The sequence below is a fragment of the Bombyx mandarina genome, chromosome 18, assembly GCF_030267445.1.
Source record: "Bombyx mandarina strain Sakado chromosome 18, ASM3026744v2".
Lineage (NCBI taxonomy): Eukaryota > Metazoa > Arthropoda > Insecta > Lepidoptera > Bombycidae > Bombyx > Bombyx mandarina.
Window position 1 is genome coordinate 4,268,651 of NC_143224.1, and position 18,423 is coordinate 4,287,073.

At 35.1% G+C, this 18,423-nt stretch overlaps 1 protein-coding gene across 5 annotated transcripts in view; it reads right to left on the reverse strand.

Moving 5' to 3' along the window:
- Positions 1–18,423, reverse strand: part of mnb (minibrain) — a 127,648-nt gene that overhangs the window by 89,261 nt on the left and 19,964 nt on the right. The gene's annotated exons all lie outside the window — the stretch shown is intronic.

Here is an 18,423-nt window from a genome sequence, read left to right on the forward strand (position 1 = left end):
TGAACACCAAATAAAATTGTAATTTATGGCTATGATTCCTCAAACAAACAGCAATTCAAAACACGGATGATGTATTTCTCTAGTTCAACTATTAAATTCCGACATTCATTTATCACTTCAAACATCTCAACTACTCAAGACAGCAGGAAGCAATACAGAGCACGTAACAGTTTGCCGAGAGAAGTGCCCGTATTAACAATACAGCCCTTTGAGTGTGAATGTCAAAAGGTAATTGGATTGAGAGCTAGCACCGCATTTAATAATGTAAAGTTCCGGGTGCCGTGTTTACAATTAGATTGTTTGGTTCGCATTGCATTCAGAAAATGTAAATGAGAAAATTTAAACGGCTTTCATAAATTATAACAGAATTCTAAGAAAATGAAAAGAAAACAAAGAAAGAAAAAGAAAGAAAATAAAATTTACTGTTGCTTTATTTCTTGACGAATAAAATTAAGTAATTCTAATATGAATATAATATATGTATACACGGTTCTCTTACAAATTGAAGAACTTGAAAATTACTAAGTTCATTCTGTGTGCAATAAATTTAAACTTCAATCATATTATCATAATATAAATTTACTTGACGGTAGTTGTCGAAAATGTCGACAAATAACACCCTTAACGCCTGTGATAACGAAAACTGTAATGTATTGCTAAACGTTGGACATTGCAAAATAAAAATAATAAAAGCGAGATAAGCCGTGTAGCAGTTTTTAATCATACTCTGTGAATTATATTTTGAATTGGTATAAAACCGGTACGAGAGCAATTTATCCAGCAGTTCCGGGTATTCTAAAAAATATTTTTCTTAATTTTCTAAATGACTTTTTGGCGGGAACGCGAGGACTGATGTTGTGTGATTTGTTTTATTTTGTCTATTTAGTGTTACTTCAGGTTTAAATGTGTAATAACGGTGGTTTATTAACTGTTTAATATCTGTGAAAGTAATCTATACTAATATTATAAAGAGGAAAGATTTGTTTGTTTGTTTGTTTCGAATAGGATCCGAAACTACTGGACCGATTTGAAAAATTCTTTTTCCATTAGAAGCCGACATTGTCCCTGATGAACATAGGCTACTTTTTAAAAAAAAAAAATTTTTTTTTTTTTTTTGTTTCATGTGTGTTTTAATGTTTCCGAAGCGAAGCGAGGGCGGGTCGCTAGTCTATACTAATATTATAAAGAGGAAAGATTTGTTTGTTTGTTTGTTTCGAATAGGCTCCGAAACTACTGGACCGATTTGAAAAATTATTTTTCCATTAGAAGCCGACATTGTCCCTGATGAACATAGGATACTTTTTTTTTTTTTTCTTATTTTTATTTTTTGGTTTCATGTGTGTTTTAATGTTTCCGAAGCGAAGCGAGGGCGGGTCGCTAGTTAATAAATAAAGTAATAAATTAAAATAAGACTTGACCTAAAGGTCTTAGTTACCAGGTCATAAAATCCTTTGAATTAAATTTATAAATTTTCTAAAATATACCATATTTCTATGCTGAATTCTGATTGACTTTACGACCGAGCGTCTTTTCGTGACGACGGCCGGCCGGCTGCCTGATACGCCTTGTCTGCTTTGGGAATTGACATTCTAACTATATGGGAACGGTAAACACGAACGAAGAGGCCCGTTTGAAACATCCTCACTACTATCAAAGAATAATTGGGGAAGTAGTAGCACGAGCTGGCTGGAGACACAATCTTTTTAATTTACTGATAACGGCTTCATATTATATTTTAGGTTCTGTGATGTCTAAACTATTCAAATGATATGATAATTATTGCGTATATATTTGTTTGGCGTTAAATTGTTTTGATGCTAGTCAGTTTTCCCGGAAAACTATTTCGTTTACATTGTATTCCTCTAGTCATGAATTAGTTCACCAAAAACGTAGTGATGAATTGCTAATAGCAAATAATAGATTATAGAGAAAAATCTACTGCTATCCTTTACAAAGCGTATGCGCGAACATTATTAAATTATTTGTTAAAAAAAAGTATTTGTACCTACAGTGCAAATAATCGTGGGTTATCGGTCGTCGGCACGACCGCCAACTATTGCGAAGGTGCTCTCCACACATCGGAACGGATGTTTGTATATTTGCAAGTTCGGAAGTTTATTGAACTCCTCGACTTTTCTACAAATGTTACGTCAACTTTTTTTTAAACCAGACTATTGTAAATATCGCCTGGAAATTTTAAACAGATCACTTATTATTAGAACTCGTGGAATTTTAGGGTTATACCGAATTATAGATACAAAAAACCCAAAAAAATAGACTAATATTAAATTTAATTAAATGTTTTTTTGTTCTTAATTCTTGGAATGTACGATCAAAGCAATTTTATTTCAAAAAACTCGTATGTATACGGTTTCTTCGAAATTTTAATTATATGTAATTTACATATTTATTTTAGTTAATTTCTAAGCAAAATACGCGTTTGGTTGTCGGTATACGGCTATTCGAATACCGCGAAAATATCTAGTATCTATTATTATACTATCTAGTAATATCTAGTATCATTAATAATTGATTTCAATAAACATTACTTGCCCGCAATATTACGAGTCTCCAATAATAACAATAATTTGATAAAACTAAAGCGGGTCAGACGATCTCACACGCCAGTAGTATAATGTTAAGACTTAACTAGGTACAATAATTTTTTAGAATAATAATTTTAGAATTTTTTTACTTCCCAAACACTTATGGTACAGGCGTGCCTCGTATAACACGCTTTCAATATTACACGGTAAAAAAATTAAGAAAAATTCTAACACGGTTTTAATACAACACGATTGAAAAAATCGAATATGCATTGGAACTTTTGATTGTTTCTTTGAATTGCGTTCAATAAGGGAAATCGTCAACTTTATTGCTACTGAAAAATTTCTCGATTCATTTTGAGAAGTGACAGTGAGCGTTTTGTTCTTTATAAATGACTAGCGACCCGCCCTCGCTTCGCTTCGGAAACATTAAAACACACAAGAAACAAAAAAAAAAAAATAAAAAAAAAAAAAAGGAGCCTATGTTCATCAGGGACAATGTCGGCTTCTAATGGAAAAATAATTTTTCAAATCGGTCCAGTAGTTTCGGAGCCTATTCGAAACAAACAAACAAACAAATCTTTCCTCTTTATAATATTAGTATAGAAGTATAGATAATGATAAAGTATTTGCTTAGTTTGTTTTTAGCATTTTGGAAAGTAAAGTGAAAAGTGAAAAAGGTTAATAATAATTTTTTTGCATGTTTATAAGTAGGTACATAATAGTTTTAGTTTGTGGTATGTAAAAAAATTAAGTTGTTACGTTTATGATAAATCTTGTTTGGCTCCTTAAATTTAGATAATGTCTGAAAAGATCAAGAAGCAAAAAATTAAACGAAAATTTATTTCATACGAAGAATCGGAATTTTTAGATCGTTTTAGGTGCGGAGAAAGGCTAAAATCGATGAAAAATCATTAAAGTTGAACGAAGCTACTATGAAACATTAATTTTTACACCTTCAGACATGTTTTGTATATAACACGGTACACATTGTTTTTATTTATATTATTCCAATGTTTCGTATAACACGGTTTCGATATCGCGCGGTACGTACTAATTGTTATTAGTTGGACCCTTGATAGTCGAAATTCGATAATTCGATCGATCGACAATTAATTGAAATTATAAGTTTGTACATTATTATGATTCTATTTTCAAAAACACTACTTCTATAATGAAAGATTTCGCCAAAACTCTATTTCAGTCTATAAGCATTAAAAAAAGTTAAGACAAAGACAATAAATAAATAGTAAGTATGCGTGTGTGAGTCAAAAACAGGGTAGTGTGTGTAATGTTTTTATTTTATTGATTAAATCTATTTTTATGCAAATTTAAAAAAATATTAAAATTTTGCATTCCTTCTCTATATCTTTTATAAGTGGGGGAAATTTCATAATCCTCCGTCCGCGCAATTTTCGTAAAAAGGGGTAAAAAGTTTTTGCTTCACGTATTAATATATAGATTAGATATATATATTAGGGATTATAGATAGATATTAGGGATGTCTGCATTGACAATATCTTGATTTTATTTCCCTACCTCACCATGTCTTTATTCTTATCGGGAGCTATAGGCTCGGTTAACTGTTTAGTATAAAGTAGCTTATAAGATCGCTTATCTATCTACGTTTAAAATAAAAACATTATCCGCATTTAGTCATATATTATTTATTGATCGATATGTGTCACCTTTTCTTGGATTTGCGTGTTTAATCATACATTTTCCACGTAATTTAAATAAATATAGTAAGCAAATAAACTTTCAGTTGACGCCCTATTGATTATCAAATCCGGATCTGTATTCAATGATGTCATACCCGAAACTCATGTTTTAAGGTGGGCGGCGATATTCACGTTTGTGGTCCAGTGGCCACTTGACACCGAGATATCTTCTGCACAATAGAATATAACACAGGGTGCTTTTCCCAGCATTAATGAAAAATGAGTTCAGACTCCTAATTGCTTTAAGAATTGGATAGGTTCAAAACATGCTGACTCACAACACTGGTACTGATTGATTATTATCAAAACAACGGTAGCATAGTACATAGCTACAAGAAAATCCAATTAAACACCGTGACGATCTAGTTAGCCCACAATAAACAAACGGTTCATCAGCTTATCAACGAACACGTCACGTTGAAAACGAGAGTGGGCGGGTTATCGTGGGCTGCGCTCGCGTCCACCACGTCACCCGCGTTCGCAAGCCAACGTCAGCCTTGCGTAAGCCTCCGGAAAACGCATCCCAAGACATGCCTGGTTAACCGTAGCCTATTGATACCACAACACGAGACATGAGCCGTACAAACCAGAACACATGACTATTTTACGATAAATAATTGGCACTGTATTCGTGCCTGATTCATAATATCTTTTCTAACATCAGTAAAGAGTAATAGATATATGTACATCTGTAATATTCTTTTAGCTGAATTTATTGCTAATGTTTTCTTTCTAGCAAATGATGTAAACGCAACCGTTGCCTATCACGTTTAGAACATTAATCATTGCATACTAACAGTCGACCCGTTGTGAATTCACTACTTATTGCTTTTCAGATCATCTGCTAACAGAGCGATACGTGGTCGGATTCAAATTTACCACCTCTTCTGTGAGCGCCAACAGCTCATGTTATTGAAATGATAAAATAAAAAGAATACACAGTCACTGACAGCCTTATCTAACCATTATAATTTCAGTCTTCGCGTAAACTATCGACTTAAGTTTTTGTAGGAAAAACATTGAAATTTAATTAGTTTCCTCATATATTTTTTTGCTTCGATTAACTGGTGGTAGGACCTCTTGTGAGTCCGCAGGGGTAGGTACCACCGCCCTGCCTATTTCTGCCGTGAAGCAGTAATGCGTGTTGCTTTGAAGAGCGGGGCAGCTGTTGTAACTATACTGATACCTTAGAACTTATATCTCAAGGTGGGTGGCGCATTTACGTTGTAGATGTCTATGTACTCCAGTAACCACTTAACACCAGGTGGGCTGTGAGCTCGTCTATCCATCAAAGCAATAAAAAATAAATAAATAAAAAGATTAAGTAAGACCTCCTATGATACAAAAATTACTGCAATATTAAGTGGTTTATTATAAGTAGCCGGGATCGCTGAGTAGCATTCACTTCCTGAATGTAGATTAAATTTTAATTTGAATATAATTTGTAAATCGATTTTTTATCTACGGGCGTGCATCGATTTCCCCCGCTCGGCGAAAGCTAAATTCAATTTCCACGTCGTCTTTATCTACGAAATGCATGCAAACTTGATTGTTGATGCATCATTTACAAAAATAGCAAAATATCATAAAAATAATATGAGTCACAAGAGACGGTCGCTACGTCCAAGTGAGTCAACGTGTCCTGTCGCTGGACGACGATGGGATATCCATTGTTTTTTTGTAGACAAAAAAAACATCATGCAAAATAAAAAAGTTTTAGGCCAGAGCCTCTTACACGGTAACAATCTACCAGGATATTAATCAGGTGATACCTTGGCTTCGTTCAGAAGTAATACTTCTAATTCTCAGCTTACTTTCTTACATAATATCCACTTCTGGATTTCTATCTTATAGAACGGTGTTAGAGCGTGTCGTAAGATTCTCGACCTCCAAAATCGACCTCGACATTCACCTTGTGATCACTATGGAAGTTAGGTTTCGGGAGTATGAGAGGTCGGCAGAGGATCTACACTAATAAAAATGGGGAAAATTCGACAATCTAGAAATATGTTTTAATTAGAATTAAACCAAGACCTTGGACTCGTTGCGTGTTATTGCGAACACGACTTTATTAGTGTTTACTTGAACACGATGAGGAAAATAACAACATATGTTCAAAGAAAGTTTTATTACCCGCGCTATACGTCTGAAAATGGTTCGAACCTTGTGTAATAATATAAAATTTCATCAGTGCACTCAGTCCAAGCGGGACAGCATTAATCGGAGTTTAACTTAGGTCATTACATCAACAGACACAGACACGAATCCGTCATTTAAATCAATTTTCCTGACATTCGTTTATTTTAATAGGGACGGTGTGTATCCAACTTATTCCGGTTCGGTAAGCCCGTGTGACACATCCGCAATCCCACGCAATTACACAGTAGCTAGGTCAAACCTATTTTCGTATTTAACACTGGACTGGTCGGAACTGAACTGTATTGCGATGTTTATTTGTCGTGACCATTTACGTGCATCGATTTTGAGCACGTTTAAACGATTTTACCGTGATTCTAGGAATGTACGTACCATAGCAAATAAGTCTCATAGCACGAGCACCGCTGCCCATAAAACAAGAGGTTACAATCATAATTGCAATTACTAGTGATTACGGAAAACGAACACATTCTGTTTTTTTTATTACTTAGATGGGTGGACGAGCTCACAGCCTACCTGGTGTTAAGTGGTTACTGGGGCCCATAGACACCTACAACGTAAATGCGCCATCTGCTATACTTACCACCCCCCCAAACCGAAGCGCATTACTGCTTCACGGCAGAAATAGGCAGGGTGGTGGTACCTACCCGCGCGGACTCACAAGAGGTCCTACCACCAGTAAAAAATTATTACGGAAAATAAATACATTCTGTTGAACAATTAATTTGACTTTTTTTCTAATAACCGATAACAGGTATCGTTTAAATTTGCAGTTTGAAAAGATTAAGCAAGGATATCGTTTTATCGAATTGTCAGCATCAAAATACAAGTAATGCGTCAATTAAATTCAGCCAGTAGAAGAAATTAAACCGTCTTCATTGTTCGCAACAGGATACAGGACGTAGAAAACGATTTAAAACGTGCTTGAATGCAGAAGGCTTGGGAAATGCATCGTGTTTGGTGTCTTAAGGAAATCAGCTGTTAGACAATGCAAGGTGTGTAGCTGTGAATCAGTGACTGGCATCAGCTGATTCATTCGCCGGGTAAGCGGCCTTGCATGCGCCGGCTGTGAGAACGAATACACAAGTAGCGTTAATCATTCGTCTTGTTGAAGGATGTTCTCGAGGTAAATACCAACTAAATAATACGTTTGTACGGTTATTTTTAGCCTAGCTACAGGCCTTCCGTGTGAAGACGACGATTATTAAATTATTATGTGAAAATTTTTCTTCCTGGTTCTACTGAAAAACGTTCAATGTCAAAAAAAAAAGCAAAGGGAAGTTATTCGACTTTTTACTCAAGTTTTTACAGTGCTGAGAGCAAAAAAGTCAAGATCTTTCAAATTTTATAATATTATACATTCAACATACGTGCCTCTATACTATTCATGGGTTAAATGGTGATTGAATTTAAACTCTCTGCCGTCTAAAAATTTAAAAAACAAAATTCGTTTCTTACATATTAAAGAATACATAATACAAAATTCACGGATCAGACCCAGTCGATGTTTTGTAACAACTGTAGACGTTCAAGTTTCTGTAACAAGGTGACACAAACGACCGAAAGGTGACTCCGAGCTAAAAAGCATTACGATAGTTCAACGAACTCAAAACTGTTTTCGTTGACTTCTCCAATAGAATCCTTCTATGCTACGATAGAGAAAAACAAAACGTCAAAGGAATAATTTCTAAGAAAAAAAATATGTTCTTGCTTAAGCGGGTGGACAAGCTCACGGCCCATCTGGTGTTATGTGGATACTGAGGCCTATAGACATAATAACGTGCAGGAAGTTACATTACTGGTGGTCTACTGTAACATGGATTCGTACTCCCGCACACACTACTTCTCCACAACCCCGCCATCTTCTGCTGTTTGAAGAATAAATTTCATGTTACTAAATATACAAATAACCACTAAATTGCGACCTCGTGTGTTTGTCGGCATTCACTGAATCCATTAAAAATACTTAAAATAAAAACTTTTAATTGTCCATGCTGTACATAAGTCAACCGACTTTCAATGAAGTGGTTTCAGTTTACAAAGAAAACGTTTGGTTTAAAAAGATAAAGTACAAAAGTAATAAATAAAAAATGAGGAGTATTTACCCTCCCAGGGCGGACAACAAGAGTACCACCGGCTAACTAATTGCGCAAAACGAGATTAACGCTTACTATAAAGGCACTAAACGGAGATGACTCTTTGTCTCTGCCGGTGTACCTTCTAAAACACCACTAATTACTAAAAAGCTTATTTAATCAAGGAGAGAAACTTTGCAATAAAAACTTTACTTGCGTTCAAATAATCGTCGTGAAATGGAACTACTTGCTAGTGGTTAAGTAAATGATCGATGCTGTCAAATCCTTGTAATTACCATGTATGTCGTTTTAGACACAATTAAAATGGTTTATGACTAACAATGTGTATTTATTAATTATTTTTTTTATAAAATCAATTTATCATTTTGGTACCAAGCTATTTCGCTAGAAAATCAAATCAGAGACAAAAAGGCAATGCACAATATAGGGAACCGAAGCAATGATCTCATTAACGACACTTGAATTATGTTCATATCATGCCCAACGCTGAATGTGCCTAAAAATGTTCCGAAACAATGACCTCGTGCCAGAAATAGCACGCTAACAACGTACTGTGTAACAGGGATCAGGAAAGTCGAAAAACGGTGGCTAATTGTCTGCAACTGTTCACTTTACAAATGTGATTACCTCTTGGAAGCCCACGTCCTAGGGTAGAGTTAAAGGCTTTAGACGCCCCCAATTGCGGACGGAAGGCCAAACATGATCCTTTACCCGATGCAAATTTAATAATCTTATTGTACGTTCAATTTACGTAACTGTTATCCGCCGGCATTTTATACTTACTTTTACTATTTGGGTTGCATTTTTTTTATGGCTTAGATGGGTGAACGAGCTCACAGCCCACCTTGTGTTAAGTGGTTACTGGAGCCCATAGACATCTACAACGTAAATGCGCCACCCACCTTGAGATATAAGTTCTAAGGCCCAATTATAGTTACAACGGCTGCCCCACCCTTCAAACCGAAACGCATTACTGCTTCAAGGCAGAAATAGGCATGGTGGTACCTACCCGCGCGGACTTAAGAGGTCCTACCACCAGCACATATTTGGATCATATTGAATATCTGACTTTTTATTTTCATTTCTCGTTTCTTTACAGTTAGAGGTTATGTTTACAAGTGTTTTTTCCTAAATGTTAATACTAAACAATGCTAGACGTTCCATAGCTTGTTAACAAGGTTAACCATTATTAATCAGATAAAGATGTCACGCGCGCTCAAGAACCGTATAAAATATTTAGAAATTAAGTCGATTTGAAGGTCATTTGCAAGTGGCAATGTGAAAAGAATCCGAAATACTTAAAAATATAATTAACTACATAAAGTCAGTATTGTAATGAGACATTCATTCACATTCAATATTTCCCAAGTGGAACTAGTTTTAATTATTGCTGCTAACTATAATTTACACAGAATGATCAGGTACACGTCATGAAATCAGTCAAGTAATTAGCTTTCAAATTGTCTAATATATTTGCTCGCCCTTCGCGTATTGAGCAACCTAAAAAGATGAAACTGTAATGGCTCCATTTTTTTCTCACATCTAAATATATAGAACGTAAAACAGAGACACTGAAATGTTAAAATATTTTTTCCGTACTGAAACGACTAACCCAAATTTAGCATCTTGTAAGAATCGACAAGAATCACAATTAAACGTAGACCGGGGGCGTCATAATAACTCAACCAACTTAGAAATTAATTAGGGAGAGACAAATTATATTCAACCTAAATTGTATAAGATATTCTTTCGGTACAACTCGGCAACGGTGTCAGACTGTTCTCAAATGTAAATTAATTAAAAGAAAACATTATATATTTTTGTTGTAGTTTTTATATTCACGGTAATTAGGGGCCATCCATAAAGTACGTCACACGTTAATGGGGAGGGAGGGTATCACCGAAGTGTGACATCGTGTGACAAGGGGCATGGGGGGGTCAATACTTTTGTGACGTCACATGTTAAAATTTAATAAAAGAGTGGATCCAAAGTCCATGGACACTCGATAATTAAGTTTTTTATCTTTAATTAATATAATTAATCGTTTATTATTTTCTAACTAGTCGTTTGTTTTTTCGGTTTTATGAAATGTTGGACTTTATGTTGATTTTATTAGATTATTATTTAATAAAAATAAGTAAAAAATGAAAATAGCTGTTTTCTCTCGATTATTTTTAAATACATACATAAATTTAAAAAATGTGTGACGTCACATCAGGAGGGGGGGGTTATAAAAATGTGACAACCTGTGACAAGGAGGGGGGGAGGGGTTCAAAAGTCCTAAAATTCGTGTGACGTACTTTATGGATGGCCCCTTAAGACACATAATTCATCTAAACGCACTTGTGATAACCTCAAAGTCATTTGACAGAACAATGCGAATACCGTCGTGCACACTGATATGAATGAGGACAATCCGCAATGGCGTTAGAATAAGATTTTCTTTGAGAAAGGAATGGACCGGACGTTCGCACTAGAACTAGCACGCAAAATACTAAGCATGCACAAATATTATTTATTTAAAATCAAATAATCTAAACACATTTGCATTTGCACAAATATTAGATCTTTATAATATTTTACGGAATAAAATGGTTGTTTTTTTTATTATTTATATTCGAGTTTCATTTCTTTTTATTTAAAATTTTACTTTCTTACTGCTTATATTTCCCGCTCAAAGTTGATTTTGTGTTAATTACGTGTTATTACTGGGCAGAAAAATATTTAATCCTCTTTAGTCTCGTTTGCAAGGCAAATGGGTTCGGCCACCTTGTGCTTGCTATAATAGAGTAGGAACGCGAGCTGTATACTTAAAACATTTTCATTTCTTTATTTATAAATTTAAGGGAACTTACAGCTAGGTTTAGATTAATAAGGAATCGTTTTTACTGGTGGTCTGGCTTATCGTAAGCGGTAATGGCTAGGCTGGTTCGTTCTGACTAATTTTGCCGCGAAGCAAACACGCGTTGCGATTTGAAGGGTGGGACAAACGTTATACAAAAAAATTGTGACTTCTAATTTCTAATTCGATTCTACTTCTCAAGAAAGAGGACGAGTTTCACGGTATGATATCTATCGGTTCCAGTAAGCCTTTAACATCAGGTGTAAACCATGTCAATCGCAAAACAAATCAATAATATAATACGTAAGAGTAATCTAATTCTTTAGGTGTCAATGATTCTGGTAGAATATCGTGCATTCGACGAACACTATTTATAATAATCCGACATGATAATAAAATCAATGCATATTGAGTAAATTCAAGTGTATATGTTATTAGTGCGCAAGTGTGTAACATGTCATAAAATTACTTAATCGTCTCCTTGAAACACTTTATTATCAGACGGGTTATGGGCGTGACACACATTTTAGTAGTACACTCCGTTAGCTTACGCTACATATCTGTTTTAGAAGCTGCAACTATGTATCAGACTTACATAAAAATGTATGTAAACCAGTGGTTCATAAGAGTTTGCAATTTTATTAAAATTAATAGGTAGGCCAGTTCCGGACTGGAGTCCATTAGTACCACTCACAGCACCACAATTTGGAAAAGAGGTCATAGTCCCACTCGATATGACATAACGATTATCCTAATCGATTCTGCTTGTTTTTTTTGCCTTTATACTATCATGTGTTCTTATTACGTTATATGGCAGTGTTTTAATTAAATCACATTATTGTTCCCGAAGTTTCACTACGTTAGTGTTAAGAGTTATTTGTGACAAGGCTGTATGTATTGGACCACCTGAGAAGCAACGTGAACTTTTCTGAATCATTCGTGCTGTACGTCCATATATGAATGATCTGTAATGGACGATTGTTTGCTTGAAGCGCGGACTTCCGACACGGTTCAAGTTATAACGGTGCACCGCCGAAGGTTGAACGATGTCAGGTAAAATTTAACACGCAATTAGCAGCCTGACTGAAGACCTTAGCACCGATCGACTGAGTGGTTCAAGGACCGCAACTGCCTGGTTTATTCTGAAGTCTGTCACTATAACTGAAAACTTCGTACGTAGATGAAATGTTTCGAGAAAATTCGCAGTCTTATTATCGAATGCCTTGATCGACTAAGGCATGTTCTAGTATTTATGTTAGCGCTATAGCGACAAGACGTATCGATAATCTGGGTAAAGCAGTTATTGTAAATCTGTGCGGGTAGGTACCAACAACCTTATTTCTGCAGCGGAACAGACATAGCGTTTCGGTTTTAGGGCACGGGACGGTTATAAAAACAATATAGTTTGAGATTTCGACTTTATGTCTGAATTGCTCGCTCCGGGCATTTCAATATTGTAATAATTGTTATAATAATCATTGTAAAATGAATATTTAAAAAAAATCTAATATTAAAAAAAAAACAACCAATATTTAAAAAAAAAAAAGACATGCCCGCAGAGTTTCTTGCCAATTCTTCTCAGGACGGAGGCTACTTCTTGTGAATTGGCGGTAGTTCTTTTGAAGTTCAACAAGTATGTACTTTCATTTATGTTGAATAAAAAAATTTTGATTTTTGAATGTGGGTGACAACATTCACGTCGAGATGTCTATGAACTTCGTTTACCGCTTAACACGAGGCGCTCTAAGCGTGCCGTTTTTTATCGCGATATTCAGATTTCCGTGTGATTATCAAGTATTTACTTCATAAACTATGATAGTTACAATGTCATTTGATAACATGAACATTAAAATAGGAAATAATAATTGGATTGCCTCATTTTTAAGTCCATACACGTGTCGATTACAGCTCGCGTTAGAACATCTACGTACACAAACGGAATCGGTAGCGAATCACGTACTGTTGTACTGAATACTCTGTCAAACTGGCATAAATTACTGGCAATATTTATTACTGGTGGTAGGACCTCTTGTGAGTCCGCGCGATACCACCGCCCTGCCTATTTCTGCCGTGAAGCAGTAATACGTTTCGGTTTGAAGGGTGGGGCAGCCGTTGTAACTATACTGAGATCTTAGAACTTGTATCTCAAGGTGGGTGGCGCATTTACGTTGTAGATGTCCATGGGCTCCACTAACCATTTAACACCAGGTGGGCTGTGAGCTCGTCCACCAATCTAAGTCACAAAAAACAAAAAAAAATTAGAAAGAAAGCAAAAAACGGCGCCTTAATGACGACTCATACAATGGGTATGGGACATCGTGTAACTCGTTTCGCCTAACATTTACAATTCCCAGGACAGTCTATTCCACAAACGGATAAGCCAGTAATTATACGGTCATATAAGTTTTTCGTGTTTACATATGTTGTTACATTGTTTATTGTCTCCAATTTGATACGATTTTATATATTAGATTCAGTTTCGTTAATAGATGTGCCATATGGATGGAGAAAAGCGTGTTTCCAAGAGTATGTAGACAGTTCTCCGCCCTAACGGCGCCGACAGCCGACACAATAATCCGGGTGGCAACAGTGTGAGCGTGACGTCGCGCACTCACCTTGACTCACTTTAGTTGGCCCGTTTGCATTACACTGTTTGCTACTCGTGTACTCGTGATTAGTCGACAGACTGAGACATATATCACTAATTCCTCAAGAAAATATCACTTCTAAGAATTTCAATCAACATTCCGTGAACGCTAATCAATAAACTCGGATCGATAACATTTTCGTGTAATATAAATAGAACTGAAAGCATAATTTCTATTATAATACAGTATTTTCGGAGGTTTTTGAACATGATTAGAAAAATAATTGTATAACAAACAAAATAAGCGATGAGCTTGTAATCAATTTTCTGTTGGCTTCTTGCACTCAGCGATTTAAGTTCAATGAACATCGTTAAGTAAACAGTCCAGGAAAAATGAGGAGAAAATACTTTCAATTAAACCAACAAATGTAATATTGATAATGAACGTAAACCTAAGATGGAAAACATTAATTATAATGTTTTCCTGAAGAGCCATCGGCGTGGAGAAAAATATGTTTTCGTAGTGAAACTAACCGACGCTATGAATGGGCGATATCGCAATTAATTACGCAGATAACTGGCACAGCTGATGTTCCGCCAGTAGTGTTGTATCCACACGATAGTATTCATGGGGCGAAAACATCACATACCTACTTAGACGACGATAAGTGTTTTCTAGAATTTCGTTGACAAAAATAAATTATCTAAGTCGTACTTACTAACACGGAACTTGTTTTTGTTTTTGTTGGATAATTAAAGTGTTAAGGTTTAATAGATAAGAGCACGCATGTCTATATATTATAACAACACATATTCCATCGTGATGCAAACGTATCTAACAATAACTTAAATAACAATTTGATAAGACTAGAGGTCCCGCAATAGTCGAAATTCGACTATAATTAATTGGAATTGTAAGTTTGTACACTATTATGATTGTATTTTATACTTCTATAATCACTAATTTCGCCAAGACTACTCTATAAAAAATATTAACAAAGACAAACCATATTGTATTCTCAATTTGACAACAGACGTCAAGAACAAAAGTTTGACAATAAATAGTATGCATGCGTGTGTGTGTCAAATACATGGTATGTAGTGTGTGTAATGTTTTCTTTATTGATTTAATGTATCTTTTATGCATTATTTTAAAAAAATATTAGCATTGTGCACTTCTTCTCTATATTCTCTATAAGTGTGGAAAATTCTATACTCCTCCATCCGCGCAATTTTCGTAAAAAGGGATACAAAGTTTTTGCTTCACGTATTAATATATAGATATTAATCACATTAATATTTGTGCTTTGACAAGATACAAACAACTCTGAGCATTTCAAAGACATCTCACTGTATAGGTTCTAAGTGAAATCTCGGCAGATCTAATCGAGGTCTAGACTTTCGATAAGGATAAAAAGAGGACAACCGATCTCGTCGAACGTTCAGTACATTTCGATATCTAAGTAGTATCTCCTTGACTCGAATCGTATTGGCATCAAGGGGCCGCCGCTTGCGAAATTCGCCCACAGGCCGCAGGCGTTAGTCATTGTCGCCTATTGCATCCAGTGCAGACTGTTGCTTCATAGCTAGAGGTACGCGTGTTGCATTCGCAAAACTATATCTTCGACGATCATTAAATCAGTTTTGTAATCAAAATCAATTTGAAACTGATATGAACACACGAACAGGATATTAGTGAGCGTTCAACATTTGAGTCGTCTATTATCAAAGGTGGCAATCTGTGCATTTGGACAAAAAAATGTTATTGATATGTCAATACAGATTGATTTGAATATAATCGTCTCCTTCAAAGAATATGGTTCAAAACCTGCATTAAATAAAGGTTAATACTTAACCTGTTATTTATCTAAGATGTCGATCAGAAGAGTTTTGTGACTGACAATGGAATATAAAGTCAATAATTCGTTTTTCTGATTTACCAATAATTGTCCAAAAGTCACATTGCCGGCTTTGATAATAGTCGACTCATTTGTATGTTTGGATTTTTCTTGATAACGAACAAATCAAACAACTAATCCTTCAATCCAGTTTCAAAGTTCACGAATTGACAAGTTACACAAAATTCTCTTCACACAATCAACGAGAATTAAGTTAACAACAGCTTCACGTGCGCACTCCGACGTCATTCCAACATCACAGATAATTTAGTTTACGTCACGAACGTAATTCTCGAGAAACTGATGGATTTTCATTTCGCAAACACGATAACGTAACGTTGCCCATGTTCCGAAGTGCGAACGGCAAAAAATATATGACGTAATCAGATCACTCGGAACCAATCAGTCAGACCGCATTACCACAATGCGGTATTAATAGACGGCTGTAAACCGACAGGCGTTGAACATAGATCGATCTGACTTACGTAGCTTCAGATACATTTATTATTAGCAATAACTCATCAAAACGTAAGATGAAATACCAAGAATTTTTCATTATTCCTTTGTCGGCGAATTATTCGTATAATTCACGTGCATATTTTATATTTGAAATAATACTTTTTGACTAGAAGAAGTCTGACAACATAATCATAACTGAGATTCGAATTTTGATTCAATAAAACGGGGTTGTGATTTCATCCTACCCTCATAACCAGAGTACTGTATATTATTATTAATCTATTATTTAGGACTCCGGTTTAGTAGAACGTCATAAAAGGATCATATCTCATATCTCAACATTACAACTTATTCCCTACATAAATCCATCAAGGAAGACGGATCGAGGAAAATAGTTTCCAAAGATTAATTTACGATCGCAGCGACTTTAAGAATACAATCGTATTTTATAACACAACACAACAAAGCCTCGTTTGTTTGGATTGCTCAACAACACAAGTATAATAGTAATATTTATATAAATTTTCATTATTTTCTGTCTACTACCCTTGTGATGAAAAATGGATTAACGAGAGATCAAGGACTCTTTTTTTTATTGCCCTTGTAGGCAGACGAGCATACGGCCCACCTGATGGTGAGTGGTTACCGTCGCCCATAAACTTCAGCAATGCCAGGGGCAGAGCCAAGCCGCTGCCTACCCACTTCTAGAGGTTTCGAGGACTTGTCATAGCGGAAACGTTGAATGTTTATAAAATATCTACCGTATTATTATTATTATTATATGTCCAAAATAATAAAACGTAAATTGTAATAGAAAAACGAAAATTAGATTTCACGAGTGCAGTGACATGTTTCACCGACTCCCACGCAGCACGCGTCCAAGTACCTACATTATTCTGGCAGCGGTCATGTAAATATACCACCAAATAGGGCAATGACCACCATAATTCTATTAATAAATTATAAACATAACGTAAATAAAAGCGAATGGATAAACCACGTGTATACAGAGAGCTCATTTAGTTTTGATGTTTACACGACACAACTGACAATGAAAACAAGGCTATGAATATGAACACTTTTGACTCAAAGGTATGTATTAAACTATTTCATGAGACTTAAACAGAGCCCACAATTATGTCAATCAGTCCAAGTACGTCATTGCCATTAAATATATGAGTATATTAAAATATAAAAAAAAACAATATTCACCCGTGTTTGTGTGTTTAAATTATATTTTACTAGCGACCCGCCCTCGCTTCGCTTCGGAAACATTAAAACACACATGAAACCAAAAAAATAAAGTAAAAAAAAAGTAGCCTATGTTCATCAGGGACAATGTCGGCTTCTAATGGAAAAAGAATTTTTCAAATCGGTCCAGTAGTTTCGGAGCCTATTCGAAACAAACAAACAAACAAATCTTTCCTCTTTATAATATTATTATAGTATAGATTTTAAAACATCAATTGATTTATATTATGATTTTTTGGTAGTATATAATAAATTTAATTCGAAAATTATTTGAATTAAATTCAATTACAACGTAACTTTCAACGATTTTGATCTATTTTATGGATCTTTACTTTATTGTTGCACAAGAGTATAATGGTGGTAGTACCTATCCGCACGAATAAGTACCGCCATCCTGCCATTTCTACCGAAGCAATCATGCGTTCCAGTTTAAAGTCTTTATACAATACAACTGAAACTTCAATACCATATCTTAATGTAGCGGCATTTACGTTGTGCGTCTATGGACTTCGGTAACTACTTAATCTAGGTGGGCCGTGAGCTCGTTAACCTTAAGCAATTAGGGATGCCACTTCCGGGTTAGAAAAAATATTTGTAATAATTTTGTTGCGTTTAAAAAAAAACAGCGCATTCACGGCCTATCTAAAAAAAAATACGGCGTAAGTTACTGTAAAAAAAAAACTATGTGCGAAAGTTACTGTCAAATATTCAATAATATTAAATTATGAAATTATAAACTGATATAACGAATTCTTGAAGTTTTTAGGATTTCGATAATATAAATTACTAGCTATTAGCCGTGGCTTCGTTCGCGCGATAAAGGAAAAGCGTCAGTGTATTGGGAATGAGATGTTCAACGTTACAGT